This window comes from Hyperoodon ampullatus (genome assembly GCF_949752795.1).
Source record: "Hyperoodon ampullatus genome assembly, chromosome: 14".
In the NCBI taxonomy this organism is placed as follows: domain Eukaryota; kingdom Metazoa; phylum Chordata; class Mammalia; order Artiodactyla; family Ziphiidae; genus Hyperoodon; species Hyperoodon ampullatus.
In genome coordinates, this window is record NC_136927.1 from 9,622,834 (window position 1) to 9,650,012 (window position 27,179).

A 27,179-nucleotide genomic window follows, 5' to 3' on the forward strand; every position below is an offset into this window, starting at 1 on the left:
TCGATGTGGGGAGACTGGGCCATGAGGTAAGGAGCCAAGCAGATGGATGGAGGGTCAAGGGCCTTTCAAAACATTTATCAAATGCTTGTAATGTTTCAGGCATTGTTCTGGGTGCTTTTGCCCACCCAATACTGACAACACTGCTTAAAGTTAAGTAATATTACAACATCCATGTAGAAAAGGAAACTGAGGCTCTCAGAAGTTAAGTATCTTGTTCAAGGTCACACAGATAGTACAGGTTGAGAGTAGGATTTGAATCCAATCTGTCTGGTTCCTGAATTTGCACTTTCAACACTCACACTTTCATACCTCTCCAACAAAGGCAAATACTGCAGAACAAGCAAAGTCCAGGTTGCGCTGCCAAGCAAAGTGGTGACAAATGGTAATGGTTCTTGCCTAATGTAGAAGTTGTGAGGACTAAATATGGTAATTCGTGTTAAAATTAGTACCTGGCACAGAATATTATTCATGGCAAACATCAATTGAGAACATACTACGTGCCTTTGAGAAGGAAAAAGCCATATAGTGACAACAACAGTGATGTTGAGACAGAAGTACAAAGAAGACAAAACTTGAAGGAACTTCTTAAACATGGTGTAGGCATTCCCTTCATGTATGGAGTGCCTTCGACCTTGACTGGCAGTGGATGGAGTCAGGAGTTGGGGGGATAAGGGGCCAGACATGAGATTTGAGGAGGTAAATGACTTGTCTTTCCTTCATGTTGGGCTTCATGAAAACTAGGTGTTAAGTCTAAACAAACTTTGACCCAAACCACTGGTTTTGCCCTAGACCATAGATGCCCACCTTCTTCTCAGGCTGGGGAACCCTATGAGAGCACTGACTGGCAAAAATCCCATAAGACCCACTGTTTCATTCACCAGCAATTCAAGGAAAACAACTACAAGCCAAGCATCTGCAAGAATCCTCACAAAAATACATGCTTTGACCTAAAGGCATTCATTATCTAAAAGTGAAAATAAAGCACATTTATAATTAGCCAAGAAAGTGGGACTGAGATCTGAAGGACACATGTAGGGACAATTAGTGCCTATCCTCCAGCAACAGTGACCGAGAACTTTTTCATGAATTTTTATCTGAGGATTTGGATCAGACACAAAATGGAGGCTTTGGGGAGTTAACAGTGAGGTGACTAAGGTGTATGTGTAGAGGATGCTTGCTTAGCATCCGGGTGAGATTGCATTATTGTTACCAATATTATTCGCTTTCCTCCTGCTCTCTCTTGGGGTGGAGTAGACTTGGCTGCCCTACTGAATTTGGGTTTGAGCATGTGATGGGCTTTGACCAAAGGAATGTGAGCAGAGATGAAGCAAGCAGCAATTTACCCTCCTGTGCTGTTGTGATTTTCCTTGAGAAAATAACATGCTTGGAGTAGCCATTTGTCTAAGGAGGACATGGAAAGGTGTGGAGCAGATCTGGACATGCTCTGTGGTTTGGAGACAGCCCCAGTCAATCTGTCACCTAAAGCAAAGCCATCCTAGTCTACTCACAGACCCATGAGAAAGAAACATAAGTGATGGTTGCTGTAAGCCACTGGAGTTTGGAATGCTTGTTACTTGGCATAACTGAATTTAAAAACTGACCCATACAGCATCCATTTCTTTCCCTAAGAGCCCATTTATAGTCTTGGTGGGAGAGGAAGTTCAAGTACGCAGTGTCTATTTTTTAAGCTGAGTAGGGCCATATTCCATCCCTCTTGTCTCCTATGTAAGTTTATTTAGGAGAGAGGGAGATTACCTATGACTCAAACTTAAGCAGCCAGGTGGTCTCTTCTGGGACTAAATCTTGAAGCAGTGACCCGAGAACACAGTGATGGCAGATCATACATGATAAGGTGGTATCTTGGCTAGGGTTTTCCAGACAGGAAACTATTGGTGTGCCTCTTGCTTCCTGCTTCCTGTGCTGGGCTACTACATCCTTCAAAACCCAACTACTCACTCATTCTTTGAGCCGCCAATATTTTTCAAATATATTCCCCATTACTTAAGTAAGTCAGAGTCAGTGTCTGATACCTGTAATGAATAACTCTAACTCACTAATACTTATACTGCTAGTACTGCCTTAGAACATGATTTAGTCATGGAAACAGTTAGATGAGGGTCCTTTTCAATGGTGTTAATATGCCATCTTGGAAACTGCATGTCTGTGTTTCTTAAAATTTCTCCTTTACCCCCCATAATTGGACAGGTATTTGTGATGAGTAACCACTCTGGCTTTTAGTTCTACTAAAGTGCATCAATAAGATTTTTGAAGCCGTAGGAATCTTTGAATTTCCTATGGTGTGAGATAAGGCCCTTTCTCATTACTCTAAGAATAGCCCAGCTCCCAGAGCCATCCAGAAGCCCACAAAGGGAGATCTGGCTTGCAGGCCTTGCAATAAACTCTTATTAATGCTATCAAAAGTAATCTGCTTTGTCTTGACCTCACTTTAGATTCTCGGCAGGTATAATGGACGAATTTGTAGGGTTTCCTTTTCCATGTTAAAAGACTAGATAAATGCACCTTTTCTCTCATCAGATTATAAAGGTCCAGTGTAAATGGAAAGTTCATTGCTTTCCTTGATAACAGACGTAATCTTCCCAAATGACGCCCCTCTGTCAGCAGACAAATGAGAAAGTCCTAGAGATTGTTTTCCGTGAAAGCAGGCTGAGAATAAGCTTAATTTCCCAGACTGTGTACTTTAACCTCTCTCAGGATGATGCATGGAGAAAATGTTTTGTATCAACTTTCAGTAAAGGAAAGATGTATGCTTTCTGCTGCTTCCAGTTACATTTGGCTGGGTTGGGCACAGGCAGCTTGGTTATAATTGGCTCCAATGTGCAAGCTTTCCAATTAGATTAATCTCTCTATTATTTATTTATTTTGGTGGGTGGATGGGTGGAAGTCTTGAGAGGAGGAGAGAGAGGTACTCCCATCAATGCTGATTTAGCATTGACAGTTAATTCAGCTCAGGCTCAAAGCATAGGTCAAAGTACATCAAAATAGCACCCATTACATTTGTGTAGCATTTTCACACACATTTCAAGATGAGTGCATTTCTGTCATCTGCCTTCATCCTCATGAAGTTCTTTGCAGAATAGGAAGTCTTCGGGTCTCTTTAACAGATGGGAAAACCAAGGCACACAAACATCAGGGAGTTTGACTCAGGTCACACAGTCAAGCAGTACTAGCTATGAGTGGAATTTTAGATTGTCAAGCTCTCTGCTCATTTTCCTTCCATTAACCAACATGGCAGATAGAAGTCTAGAAAACAGGGTTGGGATTTGAAACCAGAAGACCAGAGTTGTGGTTCCAGCTGTGTTCTAACCTGGTTGAGCGTGAGTGTATGTGTGTGTGGGAAGATTAAACTTTAGTTTTCTCATGTGTGAAATAGCAATAATAACAATGCCTGGGTTAAAATGAGGTGATTTTTGTGAAAAACACTTTGTAAAGTACAAAGGAGGATAAAAATAAAGTTAGCATTATCATGTGTTTATGATAATAATTGATATTTATTGAGCACTTACTAAGTGCCAAACACGACACACGTTATTTTAATTTTTATATTGTGGAATAAAATAGATATAGAAAAGTCCCTAAAACACTGTTACACAGCGTGAGAATTCATTGTTGAGGTTACCACCAGGTCAAGAATGAGAACATTGCCAGAAATCCAGAAACTGCATTGCATACCTCTTCCTCCCGCTAGAGGTCGCCACTGTTCTAGTGTTTAGGCTGTCACTTCTATGCTTTTCTTTACATTTTAATAATCCGTAAATAAAATAGTCCAGTTTTGCCTGTTTTTTGATTTTATGTCAGTGGAATCAAATAACATGTATTCTTTCACATTTGGTTTCTTTAGCCAGCCTCATATTTTACAGATTCATCCATCTTCTTCCATATAACTTTAGCCATTCATTTTCATTACTGTATAGTACTCTCTGTATGAATACATAATATTGAATAGTTTATCTTGTACTATTCACAGGCATTTAAGTTGTTTCTAACATTTTGTTTCAGAGAATAATGCACCTATTAACAAGTACACAGGTTTTGATGCACATATGTATGCATTTCTGTAGGTTGTTTTTCTGAGTACAATTATTGAGTCACAGATTTTATGTATCTTTGATCTTTAACCATAGTAGATACGCCCAAGCTGTTTTGTTTGTTTGTTTGTTTTTTAGTGGATGTTCTGATTTACACTTCCACTAGCTAGGTATGAGATTTTTATATTGTTCTATACCTTCATCAACATTCAATACTGTGATATGTTTAAATACTCACTAGTCTGGTGTGCATGCCGTATCTCTTTGAAATGTTAATAAGCACTTTTCTGATTACTAATGAGGTTGTATCTGTTTATGAATTTATCCTCTTTTTGTCAGTGTTTGTTCAAAGCTATTGCCCATTTTTCATTGGGTAACTGTCAAAAGACATTGATTTATAAGTTTTCTTCTTAATATAATCTGGATACAAGAACTTCATTTGTTATACATGTATCAGATATCTTTTCCCACACTGTGCCTTGCCTTTCCATTCTCTTAATCGTGTCTTTGGATGAACCTAAATTCTTAATTTTAACGTCTAATTTATTAATAATTTCTTCTATGCTTAGGGGTTTTTGCACCTTATTGTGTGAAATCTTTCTTTTCTCTGAGGTTGTGAAAGCATTTTTTATATTAGTTTCTATATGCTGGAAGTTAGAATGAGGCCAAAACAGAGCTTATCATCTGGCAGCTGGAGCTAAGCTGTTAGTGAGAAAGGGAAGGAAGGAGATGTAGGTTTCAGGCTTGTGGTACCTGGTTTACCTTAGATGCTTATGAGGGTCTGTTAATGGAAGTAAAACTGCAGAGAAAGGAGGGCAGATACAACAGCCTGGTCTTGAGAGAAGGTGTACAGTTGGGTCACAGGAGATAACAAGTGTTTTCTCTTAGCTCCATTTCACACACACACATACACACACACACACACTCAAAAAAACCAAGAAATTTTGTTTTTTTGGTTTTTTGGTTTTTTTTAGTCAATTCTGATCTAGGTACTATTTTCCATAAAAGAAAAGAGGAGAAGGAGAAAGAGAGCCTGTTGATATAAAATTTCTCTTCCTTTAACATGGAAAACTCACAATTCAGGAAAATTTAAAACATGCAAGAGCGTGGAAGAAATGATGAAATTAAGGTTAGAATGTTTGATGTCCTTTTAATTTTAAAGCAGAACTTACCAATTTTGTGGAAATTGTGTAAGTTTCTAGTCTCCATTTTCCCTGTCCTTCACCCCTCCAAACTATAGACCTTATTGGTATTTTATAGATTCTTAGAACTGGCAGATCTCAGATCCAAATTTTTTATTTTTCAGATGAGGATACAAAGTTTGCCTATGGTCACAGAGCTGTCCAGTGAAATAACCAAACCAGGTTTCTGATTCTCCATACATTGTTTCTCAGAGTGCTATAGGGTGCCTTTTTTGAATAAAATTATATTGCTTAGAGAAATTTCTGACAATTAGAGACACCATTAGAGATGGCTGGAGACATCTATAGTTATTGTAAAGTCAAGATGAGTGCTAGAAAAGCTCATAAAAGTGTGACCAACTCTCTAACTTTATTCTCATGTAAAACCTTAAATATTTGAATCAGTAAGAAAAAGACAGTAACAACATTTTTAAAATATATAAGAGATTTGAATAGGCATTTCACAAAAGAGAACACCCAAGTGGCCAATAAATATGTGAAAAGGTGCTCGACTTCATGTGTCATTTGGAAAAAGCAAATTAAAACCATAGTGAGGTACAACTACACATCCACCAGAATGCCAAAAAACAAGCAAAAGGAAAACAAAAAACAGCACAGAAGATACCAAGTGTTAGTGAGTATGTACAGTAACTGGAACCCTTATACCGTTATGATGAGAGCATAAAATGATCCAACCACTTTGCTGGTAGTCTGCTGCAGTTGAATGTATGGGTACCTAGGACCCAGCAATTCCACTGCTAGATGTGTACCCAAAGCAACACATATGTGCACCAAAAGACATGAACCATAATCTTCATAGCATAACTTCTCATAAGAGCCTTACTTTGGAGACTTCCCCAAATGCTCATTGACAATAGAATAGATAAAGAATTGTGTCATATTTATACAATGGAACACTACCCAGCAATGAGAAAACATGAATTACTATGACATAAAGCAGATATTTAAAAATCTCATAAACAATATTTAAGGAATGAAGGCAGACAGAACAGAGTACGGCAATGTGTGGTTTCATCCATACAAAATTCAAAACCTAATTTATGCTGCTAGAAGTTAGGAGACTGGTAACCCTTGTGAGGGTGATGATGGGCAGGTAAGTGGAGTTCTGGCAATGTTCTCTTACTTGATCTGGGTACTGGTTACCCAGGTGTGTTCAGTTTGTGAAATTCATCCAGCCATGCAATCCTGATGCATCCTTTTTTTTTTTTTTTTTCTTCTCAGGTGTTATGCTTCAGTAAGATGTTACAAAAAATCTTAACTTTCAGCCAAGTTTCAGGGCCAGAGGTCTTTAGGAAAATAACACTACCATCCCCATGACAACCTGAATACATTTTCCATTTGATACAATGCTCCTTCCACTTAGCCTGGCATCTGCTGCGCATCTGTATCCCCCGTGGCATGCAGTAAGTTAAACAACGCAGATGCTGAAGGAAAATCATAGCAGTGGGAGATTGAATGTAAGACCAATTGATTGGGGAGGAAAAGGTAAGTTTTCAATTGACATCAGGAAAGAAAAGGAGAGTCCGTAAGGGAGCAAGGAAAGAGAGAATTATCTTTTGGGGGCAGGAACCAAGGCAGATTTTGCAGTGGAGTCTGGCAGATCATGAATGGGTGGATACAGCACAAAAATGAGCAATGGTTAAGACCAATGTGTGGACAAGGTGGGGAACAGGGGCATTCTCTGTCCTTGATTAAACACATTGCTGTTACCAGCTGACTCTGCCGAGAAAGGTTTGTACGGCTGTCTCATACAATACTTTTGAAAAATAGGTAAGCCAGAAAGATAGATTGAGAGAGAGAGAGCCCTGATTTCAAAATATTTTTCTTCTGTACTAGAGTGAGAGTGGAGACTTGCTTTGATAGCAAGAAAAGAAAAATGACTTCGACTGATCATGCACGGTGTGCAAGAAACCTCTGCAGGTATCCTAACACTTAATCCTCACAGCAGCCTGTGAAGTGGTGAGAGTTATTCTCACGTACACATGGGGCTTGATGGTCAGAGAGTTTGACACACAAGCCCATTGTCCCATTGGTAGTTCAGGACAGAACCTAGTTTGGAGCACACAGCAGTCTGACTCAAACTCCTTGCTCTTAACCTGAAAACACGCACCCTCTTCTGGAAATAGCGCCCATCGTCCTGCTCTGCACTGCTTTCCAGGAAGAATGGAAATTCTCTAAGGAGACAACTGGCCTGTAGTGTCTGGTTAGCATGTCTGTCTGCAGAATCCACAGGCAGGGCTGTGACTGTATTGATACTAAAAGGGGAGGGGGCACACTGAATCCCAAACCTCATGGCAGGGGCCTCGGATGTGTCCCCAAGCACACTGAGGGCATGCTCGTCTTCATTGTGGGCCAGCAGTCTTGGTTCCTTAGGGCAAACCACTCTCCCGGTAGGTGGGACCCGAGGCTGAGCCTAGCCATGGGCTGAGTGGGTGGACATGTGTTTATATGATGTGATTAGGCTACACCATAAATCCCCAGAGGAACCCCAATTCTCCTATGTCTCCTCAATGACCAAAATTCCCACCCCAGCTGCCTCTCTGCAGTAAGGCCTCATTCTCTGAGGGTAAGTCCAGCCATTAATCACACAAGCCCCCTATTGTTACATTGGGAGAACCCATTGTCCCTTTGGTGGCAGGTCATAGGCTCCAGAGGCTGGGACCCCAAGGAAGGGCATTTTGATGGACGAGAAGGACAGAGTCAGTATTGCTGATTTGAGGTTGGTCTCATTGCATCAGGCAGTGGGGCCTGGGTCAGGGATGGGTACGGGAAATGGAGGGCTGGTCCCTGGATTTGGGAGTAGGAGTGGAGATGGGGAGGAGAACATGCATGCACATGCACACACACACACACACACACACACACACACACACACACACACACTTCTTTCCTCCCAGGCACTCTGTGAGTGAAGCGTTATACTGGAGTCACATATCCTGTGTTTGAACCTCACTTCTCTCACTTCTCAGTGTACGATCTAGGCCACGTTACTGAACTTCTGAGTCACATTGACCTCATCTGAAAATTGTCATGGTGACGATTGAATGAAAGATAAATCCATCTACCACGTCCATGCTGTAAACACAGTGTCTGGTTCAAGGCCCTTGTGCATGTATCTGCAGAAGTGGGAACAGAGTCCAGGACAAGCACAGGAAGGTTGATGGGCCAGAGAGCAACAGAGAGGAACACAGAGGAAGTCATATGGATGCAGAATTCAATTATCTTAAAATTATGTGCGATAACGGTGCCAACACTCTGGGCAAGCATATTTAAAAGATTTTAATAATACATGTGCCAAGGCAGATGCATCTTCTCCTTGCATATCCTGTGACTTGCAATCAAGTAGAACAATTAGATTTCTGCCAAGTCCTCTAAACCACAGTCAGAGTTTCTTGGAGATGGGGAATCCGTGCGGAGGTGAAGTAGAAATTTTTATTTTCTTGTTACTCTTCAGTTTTCAATTTATATTCCAAGGTGATTTTAAAAATAATTCTTAGATTCTTAGAAGAGTATAGGATCTGTGTAGATAAGAAGAGACCTTCTTAGTTTTCAGATTTTGCCTTAATTACACACATACACTGCAGTGCCCCCAAAGCTTGTCAATGGTCCCTTTGACAAGGAGCCCTATGAGATTTTTGCTGAAGGAAGAAAAATCCAATTTCTCATTTAGGAAATAACGAATTCTTAGCCATCCATTGAGACTTGAGTGTATATCCTCCAATTACGATAATTCGTAGAGGGATACAGTCAGTGCCAAACTACCTTCCATTTTTATCAAAAAGCCAACGTCTAAAAACAAACCCTCCAAAACCTCAAAAAATAGCTAAAGCAATTAGAAAAAAGAATATCAGCCACAATTCCCATGTCAGCTGATGTTCAAATCTCATTTCAAAATGTTAAAGTATGGGTTTCCCTGGTGGCGCAGTAGTTGAGAGTCTGCCTGCCGATGCAGGGGACACGGGTTCATGCCCCGGTCCGGGAAGATCCCACATGCCGCGGAGCGGCTGGGCCCGTGAGCCATGGGCACTGAGCCTGCACGTCCGGAGACTGTGCTCCGCAATGGGAGAGGCCACAACAGTGAGAGGCCTGCATAACGCAAAAAAAAAAAAAAAAAAAAAAAAGTTAAAGGATTAACAGATTTAAAACTAAAACAAAACAAAACAAAAACTTATAAAAATATCACATGGCTAACATGTGCAATGGAAGTATTGAATGACCTGGAAATATTAAATTTGTGATTGGAGAAACTGGGGGAAATTCAATGGAACCTCACTTATTAGGGAATCATTTTCAGTTGCTACTAGGTATTTCCACACATACACACACAGACAAAAATTCACAGTATATTCTCATTATTTGCAGTAGTTATATTTTGTAAGGTGCCATGGACACTGAATTAGGAGATATTGAACTCTTTGCTCCTAGAGGAAAGACTGGGGGACATTCCTTCATGCCTCTGGCCACAACATTACAGTCAACCAGATGGCCATTCGTGTTATACAGGTTCGTTTGCCAGTATTCTTGTAAAACAAGCCAGTCTCATCATCATTGAAAACCTACTCTTCCACTTACCCCTTTTCCTGTATAACACCTAGCAAAAAAAAAAAAAAAAATTTCTTTCACAGCCTCTGCAAATGTAACACTTTTCATGTGGCATTGCTTTTTGAAATGCACAAGCCCCCAGCACTAGCTGAGAAGGGTTTGACATTTTTCTGACCCTGGGTGACAGGACCATTAATTCCTTTGGCTCTCAGCCTCACAACAATGCTGTCCACTCCACATTTTTTATCGGTCATCAGCACATGAATCCACAAATCTATATAGTTACTTTTCCATCTTTTTCCATAGCACCGTAAATGTTAGCTTTAAAACCTTCTGGGGTGGCCTCATGTACAGATTGGTGAATTTCCTCTCCTTTTTTCTGGATGGACCAGGCTGTTGATTGATTGACACTGAACTCACAGCCAACAGCACCATGATTCATACCTGAATGAAGCTTATCTAAAACGTGTATTTTCCCTGCAGGGCTCATCACAGCCATCTTGCACTTAGGAACACTTGACAGCGCTTCAGCGCTATGTTGGAGGGCATTTTAACAGCAAAATGATCAACAAAAAGCACAAAAATGTGAAAAAAAAGACACTAAATAGACTGTAGACAAGACACTTGTTTACAGGATGAGAACTGAGAGAAGAAAGCAGAGTTATCTTGTTCAGCCTAAGTTGGAAACGTGCACGTCAGGCAGCTTAAATTTTTCACCACTCTGTGCATGTCTGTGAATTTTCCATAAGTATTGATTTTAGAATTACAAATACATTTTAGTGAATAGGTGAATTTGCATATATGGTATTCATGAGTAATGAGGACCTGCTCTTTTTTTTGTTGTTCTGCTGCTTGCTTTTATTTAACTCAGTGCTGTACGTTGGAAGTCTTGTGGTGTCAACTAATATAAACCCATCTTATATAAAGTGTTGCCAATAATTCAATAACCTAAGTACGCTGTCTATTACCGAGCCCTTCCACTATTGGTAAACACGAAGTTCCCTTCCAATTCTCCGTTATTACGAACAATGCTGCATTGGCCACACTAGTACCATCCTCCTGGTGTTTGTGGATGAGTGTTTCTCTAGGCAAGATATTGAGAAGTACACTTACTGGGCACAGAGTGTGTACGGTCACAATTTTAGTAGATTCCGGCAAGCTGCTCTCCAGTGTGGCTCTATCCGTTCACGTTCCCACTGGCCATGAGACAGCTTGTTTCCCTGGCAGCAGGAATGTAGCAAGTGCTGGGGGTAGTGACAAGGGAGAGGAAAGGCCCCAAGAACCACTGGAGACTCAAGGCAAGTGTCTTCTCCTTTATAATTCCCATTGGGCCTCCTGCATGCATTTTGGTTTCCAATGCTAGGGAAAAAATAATACAACGAAATTGTATGTTTTACAAACAAACAAACAAAAAAAATGACAGAACATTATTTCCCATTTGTCTGTGCTCAGGAAACTTCTAAAATCTCACTTCTTTATTAAGAAGTAGCGTGGGCAGGCTTCCCTGGTGGCGCAGTGGTTGAGGGTCCGCCTGCCGATGCAGGGGACACAGGTTCGTGCCCCGGTCCGGGAGGATCCCACATGCCGCGGAGTGGCTGGGCCCATGAGCCATGGCCGCTGAGCCTGCGTGTCTGGAGCCTGTGCTCCGCAACGGGAGAGGCCACAACAGTGAGAGGCCTGCATACCGCAAAAAAAAAAAAGAAGTAGCGTGGGGTCTTTTGCTTAGAGCAGGGAGAAAAATATTTTTTCCCCATCACCTACCTAGCCTCCTACACCCAGCCAGCACTATTGTAAAACCCTTCTCAGGATCCACTCACCCTCCTGGTTCTCACATTACATCTCGAGGTACAACTCAATACGACAAATTTCAGTCCACTAAAGAAGTCTGGGTGACTCAAGAATTTTCAAAGCTGTAGGAAAAGTCTTTCCAAATGGTCAGAAAAGCAAACAGAATTTATCGCGAGGCATTTTCCTTAACGGCGATTAATAGCAGCCTTTGTAACTATCTACAATAGTCAGCAGACAATTAGAAAAATGCTGTTCTTTCGATAATTTAGAAAGTTCAGTCTTTGGAAATTGGACAGTAATGCTTGGTTCTAACCTGGTAACCAAAGCTATGTAATTAATTAGTTTCTGTGGGTTTCAGGCAGAAAATGGCATTGTTGTGTTACAGTAAGAATCCTGGGTGTCATCAAGTTATCAGCAAACTGCAGCTCCTCTCGTGGGGGAACAAACCCTGTAATTTAACAAATCGCTGTATTTTGGGTTCTGACACTGCACATGCTTTTCAGTTTCCATCTGTTCCTCTGGTTCATTAGTATTTTATTGTTGCTACAGTCAGAAACATTTTAATATTTTTTTCTCTCTCAAATAACATACCATCAACTATCTTCTGCCATCCCTTTGGACACCTAAAAATGACATGTCCATTCCAATTTTAAATTGCTTTTAGGAAGTATTATTTTGGGCATTTTCCCAAAAGTCCAAGATGGCTGCCTTTGGCTATAAACTAGAATAACTGCTTTGTGTATGAAAACAAATACTTAAAGTCTACTTCAAACACAGATTTTTATAAAGGGAATAGAGCAGTGTCCTCTTACATTCCTAAACTATCTCTTTATTAGATCAGAAAATGGTCTAGAAATTCAGTGTGTACCCACAAGCGCATATACACACAATTTTCACATACACACCCTACACTCTCCCAAACACAACATACATAGATACACACTAACACATGCGAATTCCATGTATGCCACACCCCACACCCATTATGTATATCTATCCACACTCCATATACACACACAGTCCTCCAGGTATAAGGCACACATATCCCATGCGCAAATACACATACTTCAATGCACACGTGTACCACCAGACACAATCACATACACACTACATACACACACACAACCTCAAATACACACACATACACACACTGTAATCACACCCATTTTACTCTCCCCAGAACACAGCATACATATATATTCATGAACATACACATTCACCATATGTACATGCATTTAACACACACACACACAATCCACAACTACACAAACCACACACACACATGATTAGCCTGTGGTGTGAAGATGAATGATAATATTAACCCACCAAAAATAGTAGTGAAAAAAATTTACGAATAAACACAACTAAAGGTGTACATCAAGAAATATATATTGGAACATATACTGGGAAATATTTTGGAATTTAAGATTATTGCAGAAATTTTAGTAACTTTATAGAAAGTCAGATTTTGGCGGCCAAGTGGTGGTTTTCCTTTGTTGGTCATGTGGGGCTGTGCTCACCTCAGACCCAGTCCTCTTCAAAAACAAAAGGCCAAGACCAAAAATTCAAAACTGAAATCAAGGTATCTGACCAAAACACACACACATATGCACAACAGACACACACATATGTGCACCAATATGCATGGAGTAGTGTCAGAGGGCAGTATTGATTCCAGAAGGTACTGGGGATAAGCTTATGAGAAGAAAGAGATTGCTCTGAGGATGTGGTTGTCCATCGCTGGGGAGGATGTGACAGTCCTGCCTGGAATGCCCTCCAGAATAGATGACCCTGTTATTCTAGGGCTCCCCTTGGCTCTGCAGTATTTCTGGGCTGTGCATGATCTCTAGCCTCCTGAAAACTGATTACTTGGAGATAACAGCACTGCCAGGAACGCTGCTCACTGGGAGACAAAGGGCTCTCACCCTTGGGAGTGGCCAGTGGGTCCCTGGGGAGGCCAGAGCACAGTGCCCATGAAAGCTCAAAGGAGTGTCAACACACTCTAAGGGAGACCCTCCTCAACAGAAGCCCAGGCATCCCCTCGGGAACCAGAGCACATACTCATGTTCTGTTATGAAACAGCCTTTTCCCAGCCTCACCTTCAGAAAAAGTCCTAAATTCCCTGCAGACCGCTGTCAGAACCGAGTGTGAAGGTCAAATGCAGAGAAGGCTTGAACTCAGAGTGACATCTGACTTCACAAGTTTAAGCACTGTCTGAAGTCGGCTCTGATGGGAAATCGATTCATGGAAAATACTGAGAACCCTACTAGACTAGTTAAACAATTTCCCTGCTCACCTTGGTCTCTGTAGCCCTTGGATTGTTTCTTCCATTCTTACCCACCTACTTGCTCTCCTTCCTCCCTTCCTTCTTCCTTCCTCCCTTCTTTCTTTCTTTCCTTCCTTCCTTCCTCCTTCTTTTCTTCTCTTCTATCCTACTTTCCTCCCTCCGTAGTCTTTAGTCTTTCTAAATTAAGATCAGAAAAAGCTATTGTATTATATTCCTTGAGGAGTAGTATAGGGCAGCCCTCTACTAAAATATAATATAATCCAAACCAGCTGGATGTCTAGTTGTTTAGAGCAGGATTGTGTTTTAAATTTAGTACAAAATTTATTCAGCCAACTAGCAGGCATTGAGGTTTGACTTTTAACTAACTCACCCAGTTCTTCCCCAATATTCTTTAACTATTAACAAGGGTATTACTGTTTGGGGCCACTGATAGCCAGTTGAAGTTAGTTTAGATGTGAGCATGTAGGGTAGGGAATCTTGATTAGGGGTCATTAAACATATTTAAATTCATCCCTCATCCACTATTTTAATCCTTTCACAATGGTTTCCAAACTTATGTTCTTCTCAAAACACTCTCTGGGTGTCATTCTCCTCTTTAGACCTTTATCAGATTCCTCTCTAATAAATAAAGTAAACTCTTTCAGCAAGTTCTCAAAGATGCCCTTTGCTATCTGGCTCCAACTCCCCATTGATTCACTTCCTAAACTCTAAGAATTGGTCAAATGTCTCCAAACCTTAGTGTTTGCTTCCCTTTGGGCTCCATGTATTGGAAGCCCAGCCATTCTTGAAGTCCACAAAGCCCTTCCATGTGTGTAATGCAGAATGAATCACTCCTTTCTCTAGAATCCATAGCACAGGGCTTGTGCTTCCACTTGGCTTTGCACAATAATTATCTGCACAATAATTAGGGGTCTCCTATCCCTCTCTTTTGAGGACTGGCACTATTCATCTTGATGTAACCCATAGTTCCTAGCAAGCTGTCTGACACAAAGTGGGACCTCAGTAAATGACGATAGAAATATTAATTTGTAAGACACCAAAGTACTGGGTATCTGCTGTTGTTGTCAGTCTAGCAACCATTCCCTCTCCTTCAAGTAAGAGAATTTAGATTTTCCTTTGGAAATCACATCTTCCTAACTCAAAGATCACGGGAACTGACCTTACCCCACTGGCCAAGGGGCATGAATATGACTTGACCTGGCCAATCAGATTCAGAGTGATTGCTCCAGTCATGGATCCATGGCCCAATTGGGTTTACTAAAGTGAATCTTGGATTTTGGTGGTTTTTTGTTTTTTTTGGATTAAATAATTGGAAGAGAAGTTTGTTCCTTTGTTACTATAGCAAAACTGCCAGGATACAAGCCTGGACTTGCTAATGGCCACATTTCCTACTAGCTCTTGAAAAAGTCTGCTTTCCTATGATATTTATGTCAGAGAAATTTCCAAGAGAGTGGAAGAGACAAATTCCCAATGACAAATTCTGATTCAGCCAGGCCTGAAGACATATGCCCATGGACATTTTATCATATGCTCTAATACAGTCCTACTTTTGCTTTAACCAATTTAACTTTTCTCTTATTTGTACTTTTTTTCTTTTTCATTTATTCTTTCATTCTTTTCCTTTTTTCCTGTCCTTGGCATTCAAAAGTTTCCTGAGAGATACAGCCATTTAATGGAATAATACAAATAAGCAGATTCTGTCTCCCAGGGCCAAATGATCATGTAGGAAAATTTTGTTTTCTATAACTTCCAACATTATGATTCCAAAGACAGCTTTCTGGAGCCCAACGATCCCAGGGGACCTAAGATACCACTTCTTAGTTTTCACTATACCCATGAATTCCCTAAGGAATTCTGACTGAGCAGGTCTGGGGTGGACCTGAGGTCCTGAATTTCCAATAAGCTCCAAGGAGACTGTAATGATGCTGGTTGATGGATCACATTTTGTGTAGCAGAGACCTAGAGTAGAGGGTCTTTATTAGTGCCCAGATCCTCCCACCCAAGAGAAATGATCTTTTAGCATACCACATTTGCTTAAAGTGGTGATGGTTGAATATGCCACTCTTTTCCAGATAACATCCTCACTTTTTAAGAAATTTTTTAATAGTTAAGAAACAGACTTCATCCATTTTTTATTTAAAAAAATTTTTTTTTTTTAGTTTCTGCTTTATAACAAAGTGAATCAGTTATACATATACACTTGTTCCCATATCCCTTCCCTCTTGTGTCTTCACTTTTAAACTGATTTTCTGAAGAAAAAAAAGCTAAGTTAAAAGCAGGATCACTGATGGGGAGGTGAGTGAGCAGCATGTGAAGCCAGTGCAAAGGCAGGTAAAGTAACTAGCTTCAAATGCAACAGATACACAGCGAACATCTTGAAATCCTCTCTTCCCCTGCTCTTGAGTCACACATTTGTCTTACTGGAAGCATTTAGTGCAACATAGCCCATCTCTGCTGGGGCTCGGCAGAATTATGGAGCATGCTCTCTTCCAAGGCCCATTCTGCTGCCCAGCAGAATGACTGCACCACCTGGGCTGTGATCTGATTTATTTCCTTCCCTCCATGCCAGATTCCTGGGTACTGGCGTCAGGAACTGAAGCAGCACCGTTGCCCACCCAGATCGAAGTTGGCTGCTTCCTGACAGTGCCGTAGGGCTCAGGATAAACCTTCGTATGTTATCTGGCCTGATGATGCAGTAACTTGGTTTCACTGTAACTGAAACATATGCCTTGTGAGTTTGTTATGTTAGGGGATTATTAATAACCACAAAGAAGTATTTAAGCAGGCATGAACAGCTCATCTCCCGGTAAACATGTTACTTTCAAATCCAGATTCTGCCTCCACATATTCATAAACTCCTCTTGTCAGAATCACTTTTTGTGTGCAGACTGGGCCTGTCTTCCATTTTCTAGCACCTCCTCTCTGAATCTCTCTGGTTTTCTTTCTCCTAATCAAGAGTTAATCAAGCAGAGGTAACATTACTTTGTCCCAAGAGCATCTCTTATCAGCAGAGGTAATTTCTTTTTTATAAATTGAAGTGTAGTTGATTTACAATGTTGTGTTAGTTAGTTTCTGGTGTACAGTAAAGTGACTCAGATACATATATATATATATATATATATATATATATATATATATATATATATATATATATATATATCCTTTTCCATTATGGTTTATTACAGGATATTTAATATAGTTCCCTGTGCTATACAGTAGGACGTTGTTGTTTATCTATTCTCTATATATAATAGTTTGTATCTGCTAATCCCAAACTCCAATCCATCCCTCCCCCACCCACCTCCCCCTTGTCAACCACAAGTCTGTTCTCTATGTCTGTGAGTCTGTTTCATAGATAAGTTCATTTGTGCCATATTTTAGATTCCATATATAAGTGATATCATATGGTATTTGTCTTTTTTTTCTGACTTTCTTCACTTAGTATGATAATCTCTAGGTCCATCCATGTTGCTGCAAATGGCATTATTTTACTCTCTTTATGGCTGAGTAATATTCCATCGTATATATGTACCACATCTTCTTTATCCATTCATCTGTCGATGGACATTTATGTTGTTTCCATGTCTTGCCTAGGTCTTGAATGAAAGGTGGAAGATAAGGATGGGAGCTTATTATTTGTGTTTTAAGAAGCAAATGTGACTTCAGATTTCAGGCACATTGGATTCAGTGTCCCATAACTTGAGACAGACACTGGTTACTTCTTAGCTTCCAGAAAAGAATGTGATGACAAGGGTTTCAGAGCTAAAGGAAAGAACAGGAAAGAATAGTTGGAAAAACCTGTTAGGCTCAAGTTTGTTTTTCTGTTTTCAGTGTTGGGAGAGAGAGAGAGAGTTTGAACTTAGTCTTTGGAATAAAATGTGATATTCAAAATAATACTTGGCATATATGGGGCCCATATTGAAGTCACCGTGAAAGCTGAGTGAGCAGCTTTATGGAAGGAACAAAGCTGGCTTTGTGACAAGACAGACTTCTTCCTGTCTCTCAGCAGGCTGCTGGAGGCTTCCCTGCTAGCTGATGGATATATGCTCAGAGAACGCAAACATAATTCTATTACTAGATTAAGAAAAAACCAACCAGTCACCTAGATATTATGTAAAACAATTGTACACATTGCACTCTGTACACAAATATAAGATAAATTTGATTTGTTGGTGCTCCCATTAATTAAATTTGTCTAATAAGAGGGAGGAGGGAATGCATCTCTGTGCCAGGGCATGGGGGAGAGAAAACGGCTTTTCCTCCAAATTACTCTGATTTCATTCCAGAGCCAGTGTCCTTAATTTAGCCCCATACGAGTAGAAAATCAGTCTTTAGGTGTTTGTTCTGAGGTTTCTGTATAATACATATATAAAACAGGGGTGTTATTGGCAAAATCCTTACTGACATCAAATTGACTGTGAGAAGAGTGGGGAACCAGGGTTTTGTTTCTTCAGGGTTTTGAGATCACCCAAGGGAGCCTTGCTACTGACAGCCAAATGGCCCTGTAGATGTGATTAGAGGAGCAGGGGGTGCGTTTGTGAGAAACGTCAGAGCGCTAACAAAAGAGAGGGGAACGGAGTACGTTCCTCTTTGCGATGAGCAAGTTCCCGTCAGCACCTGCACTGTTAGCATCGTGAGACGACCCCGAGATTTTACCAAGAGGTTACTATTTATTAACCTAGGGATCCATGAATTAAAAGGGAAGTCTGTTGTGCAAACCGCCCATGAGAACAGGACTATTAGCTGGGACTGGTACCTCCGCCAAGAGCAGTGTCACCGTTCTTAAGGGCTAACGGGCAGTGGTGGCAGGAGCGAAGCCTGACAGGGGTGCACACGTCTTCCACGTCACTTACCCGTGGCCTCTCCCGGGGGGACTGACTGACCTCCATCACTGGAAGGGAAGCAGGGGACACTGAAACTAGGAGTCCTGACATCTCCTCCCAGCTCAGCTGTGTGTCTCTGGGCAGGTAACGGCTCTCTGAATTTCTGAGTTCTGATTCCCCAACTGTGACATAAGAGTCTGGGACGAGAGTCCTGGTCCCAAGGCTTTATGCTCTGTGACGCTCTATGATCTTCTCATATGCCTTATGTAGGCTTTCTGTAAATTCTGTCTGTAATCAAAATGCGGCCAGAGGGCTTCCCTGGTGGCGCAGTGGTTGGGAGTCTGCCTGCCGATGCAGGGGACGTGGGTTCGTGCCCCGGTCCGGGAAGATCCCACATGCCGCGGAGCGGCTGGGCCCGTGAGCCATGGCCGCTGAGCCTGCGCGTCCGGAGCCTGTGCTCCGCAACGGGAGAGGCCACAACAGGGAGAGGCCCACCTACCGCAAAAAAAAAAAAAAAAAAAAGAAAAGAAAAAAAAAAGTTGTGGCCAGATTCTGTTCACCATCCCCACTGCTACCACCTGGGCCAGCCTCCCCAGTCAGCTTACTTGGATCACTGACTTCAGCAGCCTCCAAACTAACCCATTGCTATTTCCCCCTCAGAGTTTGCTCTCAACCAAGCAGACTGCTGATCTCCTTCAAATCCCACCTACTGTTCCCTCACACTATCTCCTGTTTTCTCCCTGTCCTTATAACACCCCCAAAAGCCTGAGGACCTGACACAGGTTTGCCTCTCTGATCCCATTGCCTACCATCTCCCACGTGATTACAGGAAGTCCCCTACCTACGAACCTTCAAGTTGAGAACTTTCAAAGATGCGAACATGCATTCCATCAATGTTGTCCGTCATGAGTGAAGTTGCATAAAGACTTGTTTTTTATGTATTATTTGTGTGAAAAGTGTTATAAACTTTTTATAGCACAGCACTCTATAGCCGATTGTGTTCGATGGGTACTAGGCTAACTCTGTAGGACTTAACGAACAAACTGGATTTACGAACGCGCTCTCGGAGTGGAACTCTTTCGTATGTAGGGCACTTACTGTATCTCCATCCAGCCGCATAACCAGCCTTTTTCCTGATTGCCCCTCCACCCATCTCCATGCACCAGCCGTTCCCCTCCTGCTAGAGTGATCTTCTCACCGCCCCCTCCACCAGCGCCACCACACCCCAGACACCTGCGGGACTCACACTCACCTCCTTCCAATCTCTACGCAAATGTCACCTCCTCCAAGAGGCCTTCCCTGATCATCATATTTAAAATTGCATCAACCTCAGAGTGCTTTCCAATCCCCTTAGTCTGCTGTTTCCTCCCCATAGCACTGAACTTCCAGCATATAATACAATTCACTTATCATTTATATGTTTCTTATCTCCCCCTAACAGAAGGTAAGCTCCACGTGGGCAAGAACCTTTGCTTATATACACATATTTTTACTGTTGTATCCCCAGTGCTTGGAAGAGTTCCTGGTTCAGAGAGATGCTCGATAGAAACTTGTTAAATGAATTAATGAGTCCTTGAAACTCTTATTTTGTATTTGGCATGCTCTTGGATTTGAGTGATGCTCATAACTGACAACAGGGAAAGGCCAGGAAGAGAGAATGTCTCCATACTGGAGGGCCGGCATCTTCCGTGCACACAGAACATGGCCTCACTGTTCCTAAGTAGATGAAGTGTTCATAAGTGGGTATCCACACTTTGCACTTTGTCGTGCATGTGGCCAATGTCCTGGTGTATGCTGGCCCTCCCGCTTCAGCACCTGTGTCTCTGCTTGAAAGCTTTCTCTGTCTATAGAAGCATGTGCAGGACCTGTGGGCAGGCGTGGGCTCAAAGCGCCAGGGAGCTAATGCCCCCAGGAGTATCCTCAAATGATGAGGAATGGAAGCTGACTAAACATCCCAGCTTCCCCACCCTTGGGTGAGACTGTTCTCAACCATGTCTACCCTTGTCCCAGAGGTCTGTGGTGGGTTCGAGCCCCCTTTGCCTGGGTGGTGATCTGCTCATAAATGTATGTTTTCCTGATTTCCATCCCTTCCCTGTGTTACTCTCCCGCTCTCTTGCTAAACCACTGCCCCTGATCACCGTGGTTTCCTGTGATCACCTTCCGTACTGCATTCTTGTCTCATAGACAACTTCCAGGGGAAATCAAATGCTCATCAACCTGGAGACCCTCCTCCTCCCTCATGTGTCTTTCAGGGCCTCTGCATGTCAAGCAGATACATTCCCCATGCAATTTAAGTCTTGGCTAAGGATGTGGGCCAGGTCACCCTGAAACCCTTTGCTATTTCACGACCCAAGATTCCAGCTTATGGAGGCAGGCTGACGTGCAATGGTTAAAACCTCAGACTTTAGAACCAGAGTGCCGGGGTTCAAGTTGTGACTATGACTTGCCAGTTGTATGACTTTGGGCATGTTACCAACCTTTCTCTTCCTCAGTTTCCTGGTCTGTAAAACAAGTCCGCTAGTAGTGTTGGTCCTTGAGGTTGCCATGAGGATTAAATGAGTTCACATTTGCAAAGCACTCTGACCAGTGCCTGGCCCAAAGCAGGTGCTATAGAATGTCAAATAATTAAATTCCCATCTTGCCAACAAAAGAAACTAAAACAAAAGGAGTTTAAATTCAGTGACCAAGGTCACATAACGGAGACACTTTAGAACTGAAAACCCAAGCACAGTGTAATTTTCATTACATTTGAATCAATTAAAAAAAAACTGAACACAAGTGCCCATGTTTTCTTGAGACATATTTTATAATGAATATTAGAAGCTTTTTTTGTATAATTACTATGAGCTAATTAGTGGAAAGGCATGAGCAATTACATATGTGGTACAAGTTAATTTGAAACAATATTAGCTCTTTGTATTTGGATTGCTTCATACACTTCATAGAAGAAAGTCCAGTAGATAAACATCTCATTTGGAAAATCAATCAATCTCTCTCTAACCCCCCCTGCCCCAGTACTATAATCCTCAAATATATGAAAAGTTTTTGTGTGGAGGAAAACAATGCACTTTGCTCATTCTCCACTGAGCCGTGTAGGAAAAGATTTAAGTTAAATGTTGCTAGAAGGAATTCCATCCAGATGTAGGGCAGAGATTTTCTGATAAATCTGGAGAGTGAGAATTAAAGTTAGCTCTATGTGAGATTTAAGTTATACTTGGAAAAGCTCTTTGTCCAAGAATGTCTCCCCTACGGGCTTATATTGGTGCCTAAATTTCTACTATTAGAGATTTATTCCTTTGGTTAGTTTAATTCAAACAATGCATCGAATATCATTTATGGAACAGTGCCTGGGTTATGCACGAGGTAAGTCTTGTCTGTTTCTAAGACCCCCTACAACGTGCAAATATCTCTGAGCAGGCAACACATTATGCTTTTGTCAACGATTAACATTTTAGCAGCTATGACAGGTGCGTGAGAATACAACCCCAAGGCAGTAGGACACAAAACTCTAGTTATGGACGGGGAGGTGGTGGTGAGAGGAGCCAGTGTACAGACCATGGCTCTAAAGGAAGGTATTTAACATTTATTGGGCATGTGCCATGGACCAGTCACTGTGCTAGGGATGCTGATCAGCCATTGTGATGGGCCTCTGAGGCAAGCTTGAAGGTACAAAGGGCAGGGAGGGGAGAGGGGCATTGAAAAGACTCATTTTGTCTTGCTGCATCGTGGTTCTAAGGCCCCTTGTTGGGCCGTAATGGAGGATAATGGATACTGACCTTCCTTGTCTCACTTTTGGGATAGGAGAGTAACCCAGAGCATAGCAAGATGGAAAATCTTTTGTTACCACATAGAATTCTTAATCAATGGGAATGGAAATTCTTCACAGAAATGAAGTTGCAGTGAGTGTTCAGGGTTACTAAATTTCTTTCTACCATAAAATGTAAGTCCCATGACAATCGTAGGCTTATAAATATATCCCTTGGTGGAGGAGAATATTTAATGATATAAAATGATATTTACATATCATTGTGTGAAGGTTTATAACTTTTACTAAGCATAGAGTGACTAGCTCAGAAGTACCAATTGGCATTACTGCAGTTAAATACTAACAAATGTGGAAGAAACAAGAATTTTTTAATCTTCTTATAACATGCACCTTGCCTCTCCTCCCTCCCCATTTCGTGGTCATTCATTCCATAGGCATTTATTGAACATTTACTATATGGTACTTAGCCTCCCTGGACACATCCCTTATTCTGCCTCCTGTGCATTAAAAGGATAACACAATTTTAGCATCTGGTTAAGATGCTCTTAGATCCAGCACCTGTTTCTTCATCATTCAAAACAGTAGACAGTTTCTCTTCTGATGAAAAACTGAGATATGAGCCTTTACTAATCACCTTATAAAACTCATTCCTAATAGATACAAGAAAATGAATATCAATTCAAAAAATATTTAAGGCATTAAGGACTAATGTCAAACCATTATCTCCAATTAAATTTTAATCTTCTAGTTTATTATACCCTTAATATTTATTACACCAGCATTATTGCTACAGAGTCTACGATTTCTGTACCATGGCATATCTTACCGCATTTGTTCAGTTGTTTACAGGCCACGTCCCGTCAAGATTCAAAACTGGAGCCTGTCACTTAACAGCAAAATGACTTCAGCCAAATTATCTCAATTTCTTCCTCTGCAAAATAAGGATGACAATATTCAATACATGCCATGCTAGGGGGCTGTGAAGAATATACTAATTAAATGAAATGATGTATAGAAGGTGCCTGGCCCAGTTCTAGATAGAGGATCCATGCTCAATCAGCACAGCTTACAATCCTGTCCCAAATTTTGGAGGTTCCTGGGAGCCCTGCGTTCTTGCTTGCTCTCTCTACGAGGCAGGCGTGGGTTGAGGCTGACACCTCAGCTAACCTCTCCTCTGAGATCATTTCCTACAGCTTGACAGGAGCTCCAAGGGCTACTCTTTTACTTAAATTTCCCTCCGAGCCCCTCTCCTCAATTCTGTGTTTCTAAATCAGAAGAGAATAGCTGGAGGAACTCTTTCTCACCATTTTACCATGGCAACCAGCCGTTTCTAGAGAAGCCTTATCTCCTTTCCTCCTATCAACTGAAAATCCGCTGATCACAGCTGCTTCTCCCCACGGTCCCCACCCAGTTGGGTTAGATTTTAGCCATTTGGCTGAGTCTTCTCTAGTTTTTACAAGAAATAAACAACTTTACATGGAAACCCTGTTTATATTTTAATGTATTTTTGGTCTCCGCCTCCCTGTCCATAAATGAAAAATAAGAAAAAAATAAATAAAGGCTTAGAGGCCGACCAGGCTGTTTAAAGAAGCCCTTGGTAAATCTCCTCTCACAGTGGACGGTTCTCAGCCTCTTTGATTCCGACACCGTGCAGAGCCCCGACTGGACTTGCGTTCCAGGCGGGGCCAGGATGTCCCGCAGGACCCCATGCTTACAAGCGCCCTGGGCTTGATGTGCATCTCGGCCCTCAGGCCATCACTCTCTTGAGAGTCTCCATCCATTTCGATCGAGGGCCCCGCATTTTCATTTTGCACCGAACGCACGGATTAGGTAGCCGGTCCTGCTCCAGGGCTGCTCTCCTCTGCCTTGGGCACCCCCCTGGGCCACCACCTGACCACCTGCCACCTCTGTGAGCGCTTCCCAGCACCACCGTGGCCACCACGCCCGGCACTCCGCCAAGACAATGCTGGGATCAGACTCAAATACCCTTTTATTGGAAACTCCAGGTGGACAAAAAGCAGGAGGGTTTTCAATGGTTATTCGGTGCCCTTCCTGTTTACACTGTTTTCATCTCTTTTAAATCTTGTAAAATGAAAATGAGAATAAGCAATAAAATACCGAAGTATGTTTGTTCACCGCAGCTTTCCAGTTGTAGTTGATTCAGCCAGACCGGGTCGCCTTTGATAGACTTCCTTTTTACGGGGGGGCATGTGCGATGGGTGCCGGGGTTTAGGTAAACGAAGAGAACTCACTGCCCCTCAGAGCTGCAAGTGCCTCTTGTTTTAAGTATGATGTTTATTATACAACAAGCACGATATTTCACCTGCCAGCTGTGTAATAAAAGCACATTACTTCCATCTCACCAGTTAGAACTCCCTGATCAGAAGCTGGAGGTGGAATAATTCAGGTATTCTGAGTTGATGTCTTCTGAGATCCTTTGTCAGAAAACTCACCAATCTAAAAACGGGGGAAAAAAAAAGAGACAACTGTCATGATTTGCTGAATTGGAAATAAAGACATATAATGTTAAGGCCCCAGGAATCAGAAACTTGCAGTGGGTAAACATCTGCTAATAAAGATCATGGTAATTTAATTCATCAACAAAAACTGGTACAGAAGCATCTGTGAGAACCTGCAGAAGATCCATCTCCGCGAACGTGGAGGATCCCAGTAGGGGAGCTTTGGGGCCGCCAGGAGGAGCAATTAGCCACATCCCTGCAAATGATAAAGCAAAGACAGTTAAAAATGAGATCCATCTTTTCCTTTAAATTATCTTTTGGTTAAAATGGGAAAATTTGGGGTGGAGTTGTGCTGTTATTGTAATAGGGGAGAAGAACTCTGACTCTATATTGGTTCTGTTTCTTTCACTTGAACCTTTGTATTCTATTGCTTGGAGTTAAGAAAGTTGCTTATAGCCTGAAATACACAGGATAACCCATCCTCGTGGTTCTGACCTTTAAACATATAACAGTTTTCTGTTCATATAGAGATAAAAAGTTGCAGAACAGAGAATAATATTTGTCTTGTTGAAGGTTTATAGGACCATCGTGGGAGGTTTATAGGAACATCGTGAGCTGCCTTAGGTGGACAGCTACAAGAACAAAGGATTCCGACACCAGAAACGTTGCAACAACCAACCACGCCCCTCCCTCACCTTGCCTTTAAAAATGCTTTGCTGAAACCCTTCAGAGAGTTCAGGGTTTGGTGGGCGTGAGCCACCCGTTCTCCTTGCGAGGCCTTGCAGTAAACCTTCCTCAGCTCCAAACTTCATTTCAGTACTGTTTGGTCTCACTGTGCATCAGACCCACAAACTTGTGTTCGGTAACACTATGATTCCAGGTTACACTGGTGGTGAACTGTGTTACTTGTTCCCTATGGATGCAAGTTGTTCCTTGTTCATTATTTCCTAATTATTGGGGATTAAATCATTTCAAGTTGAGTGTTGATGTTGATTGTGTTTTATTACATTTTAATCCTATGGCTGTTGGAAAACCAGGTGTGGTTGGTGTAGGTTGGTCTCTTCAAATCCACTTGCTCCACTGGTTTTTTAAATAACACAAATCTGATCAAGTGGCTTAGCTGTTGGAAACTCATCAGTGGCTTCACAGTGCTCCTGGAATTAGTCTAGAATCCTCTATCTGCCAGCAATGTCCAGCAAGTTCAGGTCTGACTCCTTCCCTTAATTCTTAACGTCATTATTCCTTTTGCTTGTGAGTCCCCAGTGAAGGCATCATGTATTTTCCTTTCCACTTCTAAAATTCCTATCTCCATTCGTGGTGCTGTGAGCAGGGGCTGCATATGTTGTGTTCACTCCTTATCCACATGACCTAGCACCGTGTCTGGCAGTAGGGGGTGCTCATTAAAATAATATTTTTAAAAGAATCAGTAACTGAGTACAACAAAGAACCTTACACACTAATACTGGGAGCTGAAGTTCAATTATTATCCAGATAATAATCTACTATTAGATTGGATTAAGGTATATTAGATTAGAGGAGGAAAATGTGGGTCCGTGGAAAGAATTTAATGTTAAAGACAGAGGTTAGTCATTTTTTAAAATCTATTTTCCTCCAGCTAACTAGCTAGCTTTATAAAATTAATATTTAATGGAACTTTAACTTTATGAAATATTTTATTTATGAAATATTATTTATGAAAGTAATACATGAAAACAGTTGCTTGTAAATGTTTTTAGAGGGGTCTGACATCTTTTTTGTCTACCTCCCCCAATCGCCAGAGGTAACCACTGTTACCAAGTTTTCTGCGCATTTTTCTAGATTTTTCTGTTTGTGTGGGTTTCTTCTGTGGAGAGCTACAGAAACTGCCCCCCCAGGGTAGTACCACTCCAGCCCTGCTCCTGCTACTGAGCAGCTGCAGAACAGGGGCTGAGGTGTCAATTCTTTGGGTCCAGGGCAGTGGGTAACAACATCAAGGCACACGCCCCACTGTCCAGGGGCAGGAGCAAAGCGTTGGGCACCAGGGACCTAGTCACCCTTGATTGAATAAGGAAACCACCGGGAGAGCTCCATGCAGCAGTCTGTCCACTGAGAGTCAAAGAGATTTAGCTGGGGATGGCCCCTTCCCGCAAAAGATCACACACCACTTTCTAGAATTAACGCATGATTAGGGAATTATTAGTTAATTAGTTAGTTTTAAAATTAGTTAAAATTAGTTAAAACTCATCAAATTAAATAAGTTATGTTTCCACCTATCCATTTGGGGGCT